The sequence below is a fragment of the Scyliorhinus canicula genome, chromosome 8 (genome assembly GCF_902713615.1).
Source record: "Scyliorhinus canicula chromosome 8, sScyCan1.1, whole genome shotgun sequence".
NCBI lineage: Eukaryota > Metazoa > Chordata > Chondrichthyes > Carcharhiniformes > Scyliorhinidae > Scyliorhinus > Scyliorhinus canicula.
The window spans coordinates 177,540,257-177,552,293 of record NC_052153.1 but is presented as its reverse complement, the minus strand read 5'-3'; the positions used below and the strand labels follow the sequence as shown (position 1 = coordinate 177,552,293).

Here is a 12,037-nt window from a genome sequence, read left to right as displayed (position 1 = left end):
CTTGCAATTCATTGCAAGAAGTGTTATTTTTTAATAATTACTTGGTAGTAGAGAATTTGGGTATTGCTGAAAAAAAGAGACATGCTGTCGAAACTTTTTGTCTTGAACTTACCAGGACCAGATATGCAAGAATGCCAAATCTAAAAGGAACAACTGCATACGAAGTGAGTGCTGACATGGTTGGCATGTGGGCTCTGATTGGTAGAGATGCTGCCATGACGAATGCACCAGGAATCAGTTAATTGCCAAGCTTTTGCTTAAATTCAAACCAGGCAGGTCGACTCTGACTGTTCAAGGCATTATCATGAGGAAGGAGCCAGGGAATGGCTGCCCCGCAAGCTTTTGTTTAGTTGAATATCTGTCCTGATGGACGCAAGACGCAAAGCTTCAAAATTGAATCATGAATGATTATTCCTTCAGTTCTGCGCAAACTAGGCAAATGTTCTGGGGCTCTAGATGCGCTCTGCATATAATATCCACTGTCAGGCAGAAGCTTTGCAATAAGCTTCAGTCGTAACAGCTTCTGACAAAATGCCAGCGACACGATCCTGACTAATATTGTGATTTTACTTTGAGGCGTTCGGCTTGGTTCAAAGCTTCAGTCAGTTTTGAATGATCATAAAGTCAGCAGCAGTCAGGCCTGATCATTTATGATCAGGGCGAACATGATCAGCAGAGATCAGTCCTGCTGCTTGTAGTTTTCCCCAAACTCCACCAAGTTGTCCACATCTTCACTCAGCATGCCAGCAGGGTGAAAGCAGTTTAAATATTCCTTTGAGCCACAGGATCCCAAATCAAGTATCAAAAGTCTTGGCCTCCAGCAATCTGATAAGAAATTCAGCCTTGGCTTCGTAAACGCACAGCAGTTTGTAGCAAAAAAAATCCCAATAGTGACAACTGAAAAGTTTTCGAACTCCAGTATCCATCAGTCGCAGCTTCGAATCAGAGAGTGACACGCACAGGAAAAGGCTTCTTGGCTCATTGTTCTGACTCTTTGGGCAGATATTTAGGTCCCACTGGAATCCAGTACTGGGCAGGCAGGCGTTCAAAATATAGTCGCTGGGACATACTGGATTCCCATCGGTCTTCTTTCTACCGCCGAGTTTTATTTGAGTGGGGCGGGGGAGGTGGGAGGGGAGACCCTTACCTCTTGATTCTGCAATGAGGTTAATTTGAAGCAGTAAGGAGCTCATTGAGAGCCTGTTGAGGGCCGGTCTGGGATTTTGATGCGGGACATGGGTTGCAAGTTAAGGCTGAGCTTCGAGGTGGCAACACAGCTCCCATTAACTCAGCTGGGATGGCTGCAGAGATGGGCACTCAGCCATTGGCACACTGGTAGAGCAGCACCCTCCTGGCATTTGTAAGAGTCCTTCCTGTTTATTTCCTTTGTTCCCTTTTCTTTTATGTTATTTTATTATTTTGGTCCATGGACCCATAATCGGGATGTGTCTTTAAGCGGAAGACTCAGTTGAAACAGCCTGCTTGCTAGGACACTGTGCTCCCAGGATTTGTGTTTGGGAGCAAAGAAGCATCGGGTGGATCTTAAGAACCAGGTTTGAAGAGAGTCGTTTCGATTGGTTAACTGGCAACTGGTGGCTTGGCCAGGGACAGAGTTCTGCATAACAACAGTGGATGATTGGTTCCTGTGTAATGGTTTCTGAGAGAACTGAGCAGAAGTGTTGAGACCTTGGAAGTAAAAAGAACGGTCTCTCTCTCTCTCTCTATCTCTCCTCTTTGCTGAAGTGAAAGAACTGTTCTATTGTCCTGAAATCAGTGAGTTCCTGGCACATCCTTTGCTGTCAACCTGTAATTATGTGGAGACTGCAGAGAAGGTAGACAACCTTGCCAGAGAAAACCGTCTCAAACCTGGAACGAAGAAGTATCAAAACAAAAGCTGAACTTCAGAAAGACAGTAACCGTAAGTCATTCCAGTGCATCAAAGATCTTTTTATTAAGAATATTTTATTAACATTTTCTTTCCTTCTCCAACACCCTTTCCCCTCTGTTGTTTGGCTGTGTATGGTGTCTGTTATTCTCGGCGGGAGAAAGAAGACCGATGGGAATCCAGTATGTCAGCGACTATATTTTGTCAGTGGGGTGAGTTAGGAAGGGGGGTTTGGAAAAGAGTACTGGATAGTCAGTTACATTTATGTCCGTTTAATGATAATACTGTACATAATAAAAGGTTACTTGTGTTGCAGTCACAAACCTGGTGATTGCTGTTTGTTGAGATCAACCGAGGAGCTCGGATATTTTTTACAAAATTCATCTGTGTTGCAACTCCAGGTCACGTGGGCTGGAATTGTCCGTGCACTAGACCAGGATGTCATGACACATTGCAGAGGCAGAAGGAAGGGACTAAAGCTGGCAATAGGAGCATGAATCTCACATCTTGGGGCCTAGTGTTGAAGAGGACCAACATCTTCAATGGAAGAGGCAGAACGCTAAATATGAAGAGGGTAGTGGAGAGGGACAAGGGGCAGGAACGCAACCGAGGCCACAGACTCAGCGTGAGATCTACCACTCTACATGGCAGAGAACCAATGCCAATGATCACTGAGATTTGTGCCCTCATCATTGAAGACGTCACAGATCGCAGCAGTGCTCACCATGTCCTGCCAGTAGCCAACAAAGTCACTGTGGCCTTGGCCCTCTTCACCTCTGGCTCATTCCAAACAGCTGCACACCATTGCATCTCGCAGGTTACTGATGCCCTGTTTATGGAGCTGGGCAGTACATTCAATTTCAGACTACTAGTTGCTAGCCATAAATATCGGGGGCAATCCTTCAATGGCATTGCATCTGGCGCACATCCTGCTATATATAGGGAAAATAGCGGGAGAGCCCCAAAGCAGGATTTACGTTGAGCGCCGGACAGTGCATGGTGTTCCAGGCCTGCTGCAGCTGACGTAATCAGGTTCACGCCCTCGCTGGGCAGGAGTGCAATTAGTATATTTAAATATATGAGGCCTAATTCTCCCGGCTCCCAGTATTCTTCACCCCAGCCCCCGCTGCCGGTGCAGCATGAAACCGGCGGGAATCACTACTCATATCCACCACTGGATGACTGTGCCGGGGGGGGAGGGGGGGGGGGGGGTCTGAGGACATTGGAGCCCTTGTTTAGTCAGGGGCATGGCAGGGAAATGCCATGGTACTGCCCCCTGGAGCCCTGGCAGTGCCAACCTGGCAGTGCCAGGGAGCTAGGGGTAGTGCCAGCATTGCACTGCCAAGGGGTGGGTCCTGAAAGAGGTGGAGCATGAAAGGGGAGAGGCCTGAACATGGGCCGGGCCTGAAAGCAGGCTGCATGAAGGGTGGGGCATGAAGGAGGGAGAATTTGGCAATCCAATAGCCGGATTCCGCTCATCTGGGGAGGGGCCGTTGGCATCAGCGATTGGAAGAAGGGGGCTGATGCCAGCTTATTTCAGGGAAGTTCTGAAGGGAGACCCATTGGGAGGGCCTTGTTGCCAGCTATCCTTGGAGGGGGGTGCTGTACTATCACTTTGAGATATTTTTAAAGGGCATCTCGCTCTCTGTGAAGCCAAGCTTACAGGCCTGTTTAGGTCCCGCCCATCTCAATGCTGCTGCACATCACACCCTCCAGACAAATGCGGGAATATCACGATGGTGGCATGATTTGCACCGATTTTCTCGCCCAAAATGACACTTGAGTAATTATTTTGGGAAAATTGCACCCATCTGTGATGCGGTTAGTCCATGTTTGCCATGCGATCACAGCAACATCGTGACATTCGATGCATTTCAGTTGTGAGGCAGACAGTGCGTCGCATTTTCATGAGGCTAACAATGGAACAGTTCCAGAGGCAAGGCTGGGATATTTGAGTGGATTCATGTATCTACCCCTTATCTGAAAGCCCTTAAATCATGGCAAGCGATATTAACTTCAGCCTTACATTGACTGCGAAATCTGTCCCCATTGTAAAGCTGCGCTCACATCAACAGGCACCGTATCAGCAAAGCAAACAAGTATAGATTGTATTGCCACCGTTTTTATCCTCTCAATTTTCGATCATTGAAAGACTAATAATTAATCTATCAAATGCTAGTGCTGCCGAATTGTAGTGGTCAAAATAAAACAGAGGTTAATTTGATATGCAGGGTAAATGAAAAAAATGAAATGAAAATCGCTTATTGTCACGAGTAGGCTTCAATGAAGTTACTGTGAAAAGCCCCTAGTCGCCACATTCCGGCGCCTGTCCGGGGAGGCTGATACGGGAATAGCACCATTCATGTAAACCAGTCCAGTCAAGCTGCTTTGTATCAAATCGCCCAAATCAAATTGACAAGTTTGTGAGTGTTCACCCTCCAAACCAGTGAAAAAAGTGCTGCAAGAAGGGTTTCTGCACCACATCAGAAAGGTTGCTTCCATTCCTTTGTTGTGCTTGTTGTGAGGTGAAGCTGGAATTGCCGTTGCAGGTATCAATGCCAAGCGTATTGTTCTAATGCATCCTGCAGGCAGGGGAACAGCTTGAATGGGAATATTGCTGGCACGAAACTGACTGACAGCATTGTAGCAAATAAATGTATCAAGTCTTCCATTTATATGGTGCCTTTCACGACCATTGGCCGTCTTGAAGCACTGCACAGCCAAAGAAGTTGTTTTAAAGCGTCATCGCTGTTGTAATGGAGGAAACGCGACAACCTATTTACACTCAGCAATGCGGCAATGACCAGAATCTTTTCTTGTGTGTGTTGTCGATTGAGGAATAAGTATGGGTCAGGGCAAGGGGAGTAACTCACCTGCTCCTCTTCAAAATAGTCCCGTGGGATCTCTGACATCCAGCCGACCAGGGGGTTGAGGCCTCGGTTTTTTCTGAAAGACAGCGCCTCCAGCAGTACAGCACACCCTCAGTATTGCAATGGGATGTCAGCTTTGATGTTTGTGCTTATAGAACAGAAATACAGCACGCCTTCTGTTACTGTCCCAGCGGTTAAAGTGATTGAACCACCCCATTGCCCCCAATAAGATAGTTTTCTGAATGCTTTAGAAGTAGACTAAAAATAGGGGCTACAATAGTGGTCTCTGTCTGCTTTCCAATTGGTACCTGCCCAGCGGAAGCACAATGATAAGCATCTCATTATTAATCTTTATTACTACTAGGCATTTTACATTCATCAGACCTTTTTTTCATAGAATCATAGAATTATAGAATTTACAGTGCAGAAGGAGGCCATTCGGCCCATCGAGTCTGCAACAGAACTTGGAAAGAGCACCCTACCTAAGCCCATATCTCGAGCCTATCCCTGTAACCTCACCTAACCTTTTTTGGACTGCACCTAACCGATATTTGGGAAATCGGAGATGTCGGAGCTGATGGAGGGGAGTGTTTTGTTATGCTCTTGACGTAGCATAAGCTGCTTCCTTGATGTGCACTCTGACAAAGGAAGGTTCAGATTTGGAGATAGCTTGAACACATTTATTAAACTGTTAACAATTCTCCTACTTGGATTCAACTCTCCTGTTAATCCTGCTACAGCTACTCAGACTGATGAACCAGTCTGCTACAATCCAGGTGGTGGGTGTGATGTGTTTCAAATCAACCCTGTGTACACACTGAGTGTCTCCACTGGAAAGAGGATGATCATGTGTGCTGTGTCCTTTTATATGGGTTGATGTAATGCCCTCCTGTGGTAGGGTCACCTCTGTGTGTATCTTGAATGCCCATTGGTCGTGTCCTATCTTACTGACCTATTGGTTGAATGTCTGTGTGTCATGTCTCTGGTGCTCCCTCTAGTGTCTATCTACTCTACGTTTATTTACATTAACCCCTTGTGTATTTACAGTGATGCATATCACCACAGGGAGTAGCACCTCTCTGATTGGTTGGCGAAGAATTCAGCTGGAGTGGCGGTCAACTATGCCATTAGGGGTGGCGGCCTGGCTGGGGGACTTACATGACTTTCTTCAATTGGAGTATGAATTAAGGGGTTCAGTTGAAGGCTTCAGGGCAAGGTAAGGGATGTTTGTAGCCGTGTTTGGGGAGGTGTTCAGCGTGGGGGGAGTGGGGGGGAGGGAGGAGGGAGGTGAAATGAGGGAACATTTCTACTCACTGTATAGTTATGTGTTGGGGAGTTTGTTCCCCAAATTGTTCACATTTTGTAATATGCGTTGGAATAAAATACTTTTGAAAAAAATCTATAGCCCCCATTTCCTCTTTAGCAGATGGTGCCAGTATTGTTGAAAGAGGGATGGGAGAAGCAGGCTGTTGTTTGGGATACATATCCCCTTTTAATGATAATATTTATTAGTGTCACAAGTAGGCTTACATTAACACTGCAACAAAGTTATTGTGAAAAACCCCTCATCGCCACATTCCGGCGCCTGTTCGGGTACACTGAGGGAGAATTAAGAATGTTCAGTCCACCGAACAAGCACATCTTTCGGGACCTGAGCCGGGAATCAAACATGAGTCCTAGCACTGTGAAGCAACAGTGCTAACCATTGTGCTACCATGCCACCCTGGAACAACCGAGCGAGGAGTGAATTGATTGACCTTTATTCAGCTGTCACGGTGGGTTGCAAAAAAGTTTTTGTCAAATTTATTATCTCCGCAGATGCCTTTTCCAATTCAAATGTATTTAACATCGAACATACAGTGCAGAGGGAGGCCATTTGGCCCATCGAGTCTGCACCAACCCACATAAGCCCTCGCTTCCACCCTATCCACGTAACCCAATAACCCCTCCTGACCTTTTTTGGACACTAAGGGCAATTTAGCATGTCCAATCCACCTAACCTTCACGTCTTTGGACAGTGGGAGGAAACCGGAGCACTCGGAGGAAACCCATGCACACAGGGGGATAACGTGCAGACTCCGCACAGACAGTGACCCAGCAGGGAATTGAACCTGTGATTCTGGCGCAGTGAAGCCACTGTGCTAACCTGCCTCCCTTTATATCATGTTTAATAAGAAGCCAATCAAACCAGGATTACTTTATTGAGAGAAGGAGTACGTTTATTAGTTACTAAACCTGAGGAACAAAAATAAAAGACATGATGACACAGACATTAAAAGTAAGAAACGTTAGAGTACAAGCAAATTAAAAACTATATGATTAAGTCCTTTGTTTGTCCTTGAGGTGAAGGCTTTTGAACATTGCAGCCGTTTGAAGTTAGTTGGTTTCCTTTAAAAATATGGCATGAATTGAGGTTCAGGTAATTGCACCTTGATGGAAAGAATCTTAACTTCAGAGAGGTTGGGGGGTGGGAGGGGAAGAGAGATTCCTTACTGCTCCCTTCCGCAGTTTATCCAGATGACTTTCATTCGTCTCTCTGTTCCTGGTTTGGCAAAACTAATTCTGAAACCTGTTTGTATTTTCAAGAAGGAATTCAATTAGCAAGTATTGCAGTCCTTGTAATTAATAAGTAATTACATATTTTATCTTTCATCTCAGAAATCTTTTCCACATTTCAAAATAGTAGAAACCAACAGGAGATCAGATTATTTCATCCTCTACAGGGGTTTATGAAAGTCTGTTGGGTATCTGGCTGGTTAGCACTTCCCATTGTCTTGACAAAATTACAGTTGATTAAAGTCCAACATTTTGCATGTTTATCGCCTTTTGAAAAGTCCTTGTTTGAAGTGGGCCTTGACAACACTAGGTGTAAAATTCCGTGCAACATGTCAGGGCCGATCTACAGTGCAATCCAGAGAGGAACGTTCCAGAAAAATGGTCAGCTTACAATTTTGGACGTCAGGTGACTAGTGGTAGCCATCTTTGGTCAGTATCTTTTCTTGATTTTTTTTAAACAAATAATCTTTAAACAGTTCAGAATGTCTTTGGTTAGCTGGTAGAGTTATAGGTAGATCACACATAGTCATAATTTCTATTGTCGTGACACACTACACTAGCAGGGTGGTCTGCAGCTTTGGTGTTTGCTTGTTGCTTTTATTGCCAAATTTCATTGGTCACTGGAGTTTACACTGCTATTTTGTTTCCTGGTTCCATTTTTACCTATCGTACCGCCATTGTCCCAGATAGTCACAGACTTTCAGTGCATTCTATCATTGTTCCCCATTGTCTCATGTCAAGAATTCTGGAAAAGCTTGTTAAATAATCTTTTGAGGATGCAGCTCGTAGGGTAGATAATGGGGAACAAGTGGATATAGTATACCTGGTTTCTAAAAATACATTTGATAAGGTGCCAAAAGGTTAATAGGCAAGATAATGGCTCTCCGGGCAGCACGGTGGCGCAGTGGTAGCACTGCAGTCTCACGGCGCCGAGGTCCCAGGTTCGATCCTGGCTCTGGGTCACTGTCTGTGTGGAGTTTGCACATTCTCCCCGTGTTTGCGTGGGTTTCGCCCCCACAACCCAAAGATGTGCAAGGTAGGTGGATTGAACACGCTAAATTTCCCCTTAATTGGAAAAAATGAATTAGGCACTCTAAATTTATTTATTTTTTTAAATAACATTTTTTAAAAAAGATAAGGGCTCTTGGAGTTAGGGGAAAGGGGGGGGAGGCACGGCAGCACAGTGGTTAGCACTGTTGCTTCCCGGGTTCTATTTGCTTGGGTCACTGTCTGTGCGAAGTCTGCACATTCTCCCCGTGTCTGCGTGGGTTTCCTCCGAGTGCCCGGTTTTTTCCCACAAGTCCCAAAAGATGTGGTTGTTAGGTGAATTGGACATTCTGAATTCTCCCTCACTGTACCCAAACAGGTGCCAGAGTGTGGCGACTAGGAGATTACCACAGTAACTTCATTGCAGTGTTAATGTAAGCCTACTTGTGACAATAAAGATTATTATTATTATTATGTATTAATACGGAACGTGGATTGTTTTATGGACAGGAAGTAAAACATGCCTATACGGGAAATTCTCAGGTTGAAAGGTTACGACTTGTGAAGTGCTGGAAGGGTCAGTCCCGGGGTCTTAGCTATTTCCATTCCATATCGATGACTTGGACAAAGATAGAGAGAGTTGTTATGATTCCAGCTGGTTTACCACAGGATAGTCAAATTCCAGAGTCGAGCTCTGTTTGTTTCGAGAAATTGATGTGCAGAGTTGCAGGGCTGCTGATTAACTTTTAGAAAAAAAAAACCTTGATTAAAGAAGAAAAAAATTACTGCAATATATTTCTCCTTCATCCCAGCTGTACTTTCAGATACATACAGAATTTTCAGGTTCCAAATATGGCTTACATTTTAATGTTCCTGTTGTTACTGGAAAGAATGCTAGAAGTCATCCAGTAGTTGAAGGAAGGTTTATTGTGCTACACAACTTAAATGATTGCGTGAGCTCTTACTTACAGAACTGCCCTTGTAAAGGTTAGACTTCGCTATGCTCTGCAACTAGGCCTGACCACACTAGCAGCCCTGAGCTCACTTCCGTCCCTGTTCTCCTCACTGTCTGTTCAGCCAAAGTGAAGGGGAGGGCCTGTGGTGTCACTCTTATACTTCCCATGCTGCCCCCTGGTGGTATTTCCATTTCCCATTAGCCCCTTCTGTACACACTCAAGTGAGGATCACTACAGTTCCTAGTAGGTACACAACCCACCTAAACAAATTGGCAAAATGTGGATACTACACTCTGAAACCAAGTGACAGATTCCATCCAATTCAATTTCTGAGGATTTTGCATCAACTCCTCCCCCAGATGCTTGCAAAACTGTGAGTCAACAGGTCTCACTAGAACCCTGGCTTCCATATGAGGGTTTCCAATCACCACTCTCAAAGAACACATTTTGCAATCTTCTCCAACACAAGGCCTTTTCTCAGATGCCTTCACCAAGGATTCACATCCAGGATTCCAGTCTCTCCTTTCGGTATTCCTATTCCTTGGATTACCACGCACCGTAAAATTTATACACAATCTGTCAGATACCCAGCCACACCAACAGAACGCCACTACTTCATAGGCTGTATAAAGATGTCCCAACCTCAGGATTCCTTCAGATGTCTCACTTCTCATGAGCCGACTTCTCCGGATTGCACCTTGCAGCTTTGTCTTTCATTGGGACCCTATCTCTCTGCTCATTGTGACCAGTACATTTTTCATATAAAGAACATTCTTTATTCCTTTAGAGTCATACAGTCAATTTCTTGGACTTCGCATTTCCTGATTTCTGGTTGTTGTTCAGCTTCTGGGACTTGTTTTCTGAATATATGTATAGTCCTTCCTTACTATAATAATAATCTTTATTAGTGTCACATGTAGGCTCACATTACACTGCAATGAAGTTACTGTGAAAATCCCCCAGTCACTATATTCCGGCGTTTGTTCGGGTGCACGGAGGGAGAATTCAGAATGTGCAATTCGCCAACCAAGCACGTCTTTCGGGGTTTGTGGGAGGAAGCCGAAGCACCTGGAGGACATCTACGCCGATACGGGCAGACTCCACACAGACAGTGGCCCAAGCCAGGAATCCAACCCAGATCCCAGGCACTGTGAAGCAACAGTGCTAACCAGTGTGCTACCATGCTGCCCGGCAGCCTCTGTTCTTTTAGGGAATCTGCTTTCTGTAGTTCCCTTCATTGTGTCCAGCTTTTCTGGTCCCAACTTACAACAACTCAAAAGTATTTGCTGTCCCAGGGTGAGCCTCTGGTTTTTATGTTGTAAAACCTCAATTACAATGCAGGCACAGTTTAAAGTGAAACCAAAACCCACAGGCATGCAGCCACTTTTGTTTAACTTGAAACAAATTAAAGTTTTAACCCATTCTTAGCACACAAGTACAGAAAGACTAATTAAGGTTAAACTTAAAAGTATACCTTATTTCCAACCACAACTACAAACATCAATTATTTAAACCTAATCGAGTAATGTATCTAAATGTGCTGATGACACAAAACTAGGTGGGAATGTAAGCTGTGAGGAGGACACAAAGAGGCTGCAAAGAGACACAGACAGGTTAAACGAGTGGGGAACAGGGTGGCAAATGGGAAATATGGGAAAGTGAAGGGTTATTCGCTTTGGTCATAAGAATAGAAAAACAGTCTTCCTACGACCATTGGCGCAAGTTTCAAAAGACATTCAGTACCAAAAAAGGTTAATCTGTTCTGTTTCTACCACTTTCATAGAATCGTTACAGTGCAAAAGGATGCCATTCAGCCTATTGAGTCTGCACCGAACCTCTGAAAGAGCCCCAATGCCCCCAGCCTATCCCCATAACCCAGTAACCCCACCTAACCTTTTGGTCATCAGGGGCAATTTAGCATGGCCAATCCACCTAACCTGACATCTTTGGACTGGGGGAGGAAACCGGAGCACCCGGTGGAAACCCACATAGACACGGTGAGAATGTGCGAACTCCACACAGACAGTCATCCAAAGTCGCAATTGAACCCGGGTCCCTGTGCTGTGAGGCAGCAATGCTAACCATTGCGCCACCATGCCGCCCTTTCTGTTTTAACTGAGTGGGCAAGAACCTGAACACAATATGAAAGTCCTACTGAATGAACTTGCATATCAGAAGATGTCCGTACCTTAATTTTACCTGTGTTGGGCTTTATCAAAACCAAGTGCTTCATGAGCAATGAATTGGTTTGAAGCCTTGCGAGGTACAACCTAGTGTGAGTTGATTGGGAGGATTGTCTATGTGGCTCTGTTTCAGTATTCACAGGGTATGACTAACATTCTCATCCCTGGCTGGTGACATGTGCTATGTGCCGTTTATTCCTGCAACTAGGTAGAAAAAGGATAGGCTTTGAATTGAGCAAGCTGAGAGAAGATGTCAGCCATCCAAATTTACTATCTGCCTCCTGCATACTGCAAGTATCAGAATACAGAAAATGCAGGCAGCTTAATGTGACAACATGCTTATTGCAAGCACTTTGTCACATTTAACAGGCTACAGATCAAATGCATTGTGATGCCAAGTGTTCAGAGTGGGGAGTGAACAAAAGGATATGACGGGCATGTTGGGAAAATAGGTGACCAGCTGCTGGTGCGCTGACCATGCTCGATGTGTCCTACTGAGCCAAGTTTACACTGAGGTTCTCTGAGTAGATATTGGAATATGTTACAAGATTTCCTTATCCAGTTGTGATAACACTTACCTTTGCGAGACCCATTGTGCTT

The 12,037-nt window shown here is 44.9% G+C and overlaps 1 long non-coding RNA gene across 1 annotated transcript in view; it reads left to right on the top strand.

The window, feature by feature from the left end:
- Positions 1–5,996, top strand: part of LOC119970708 — a 45,836-nt gene extending 39,840 nt beyond the window's left edge. Inside the window, exon 7 of the long non-coding RNA XR_005461663.1 lies at positions 5,803–5,996. This is a non-coding gene — a long non-coding RNA (uncharacterized LOC119970708). The remainder of the gene's footprint in view (positions 1–5,802) is intronic.
- The last annotated feature ends 6,041 nt before the right edge of the window (positions 5,997–12,037 follow it).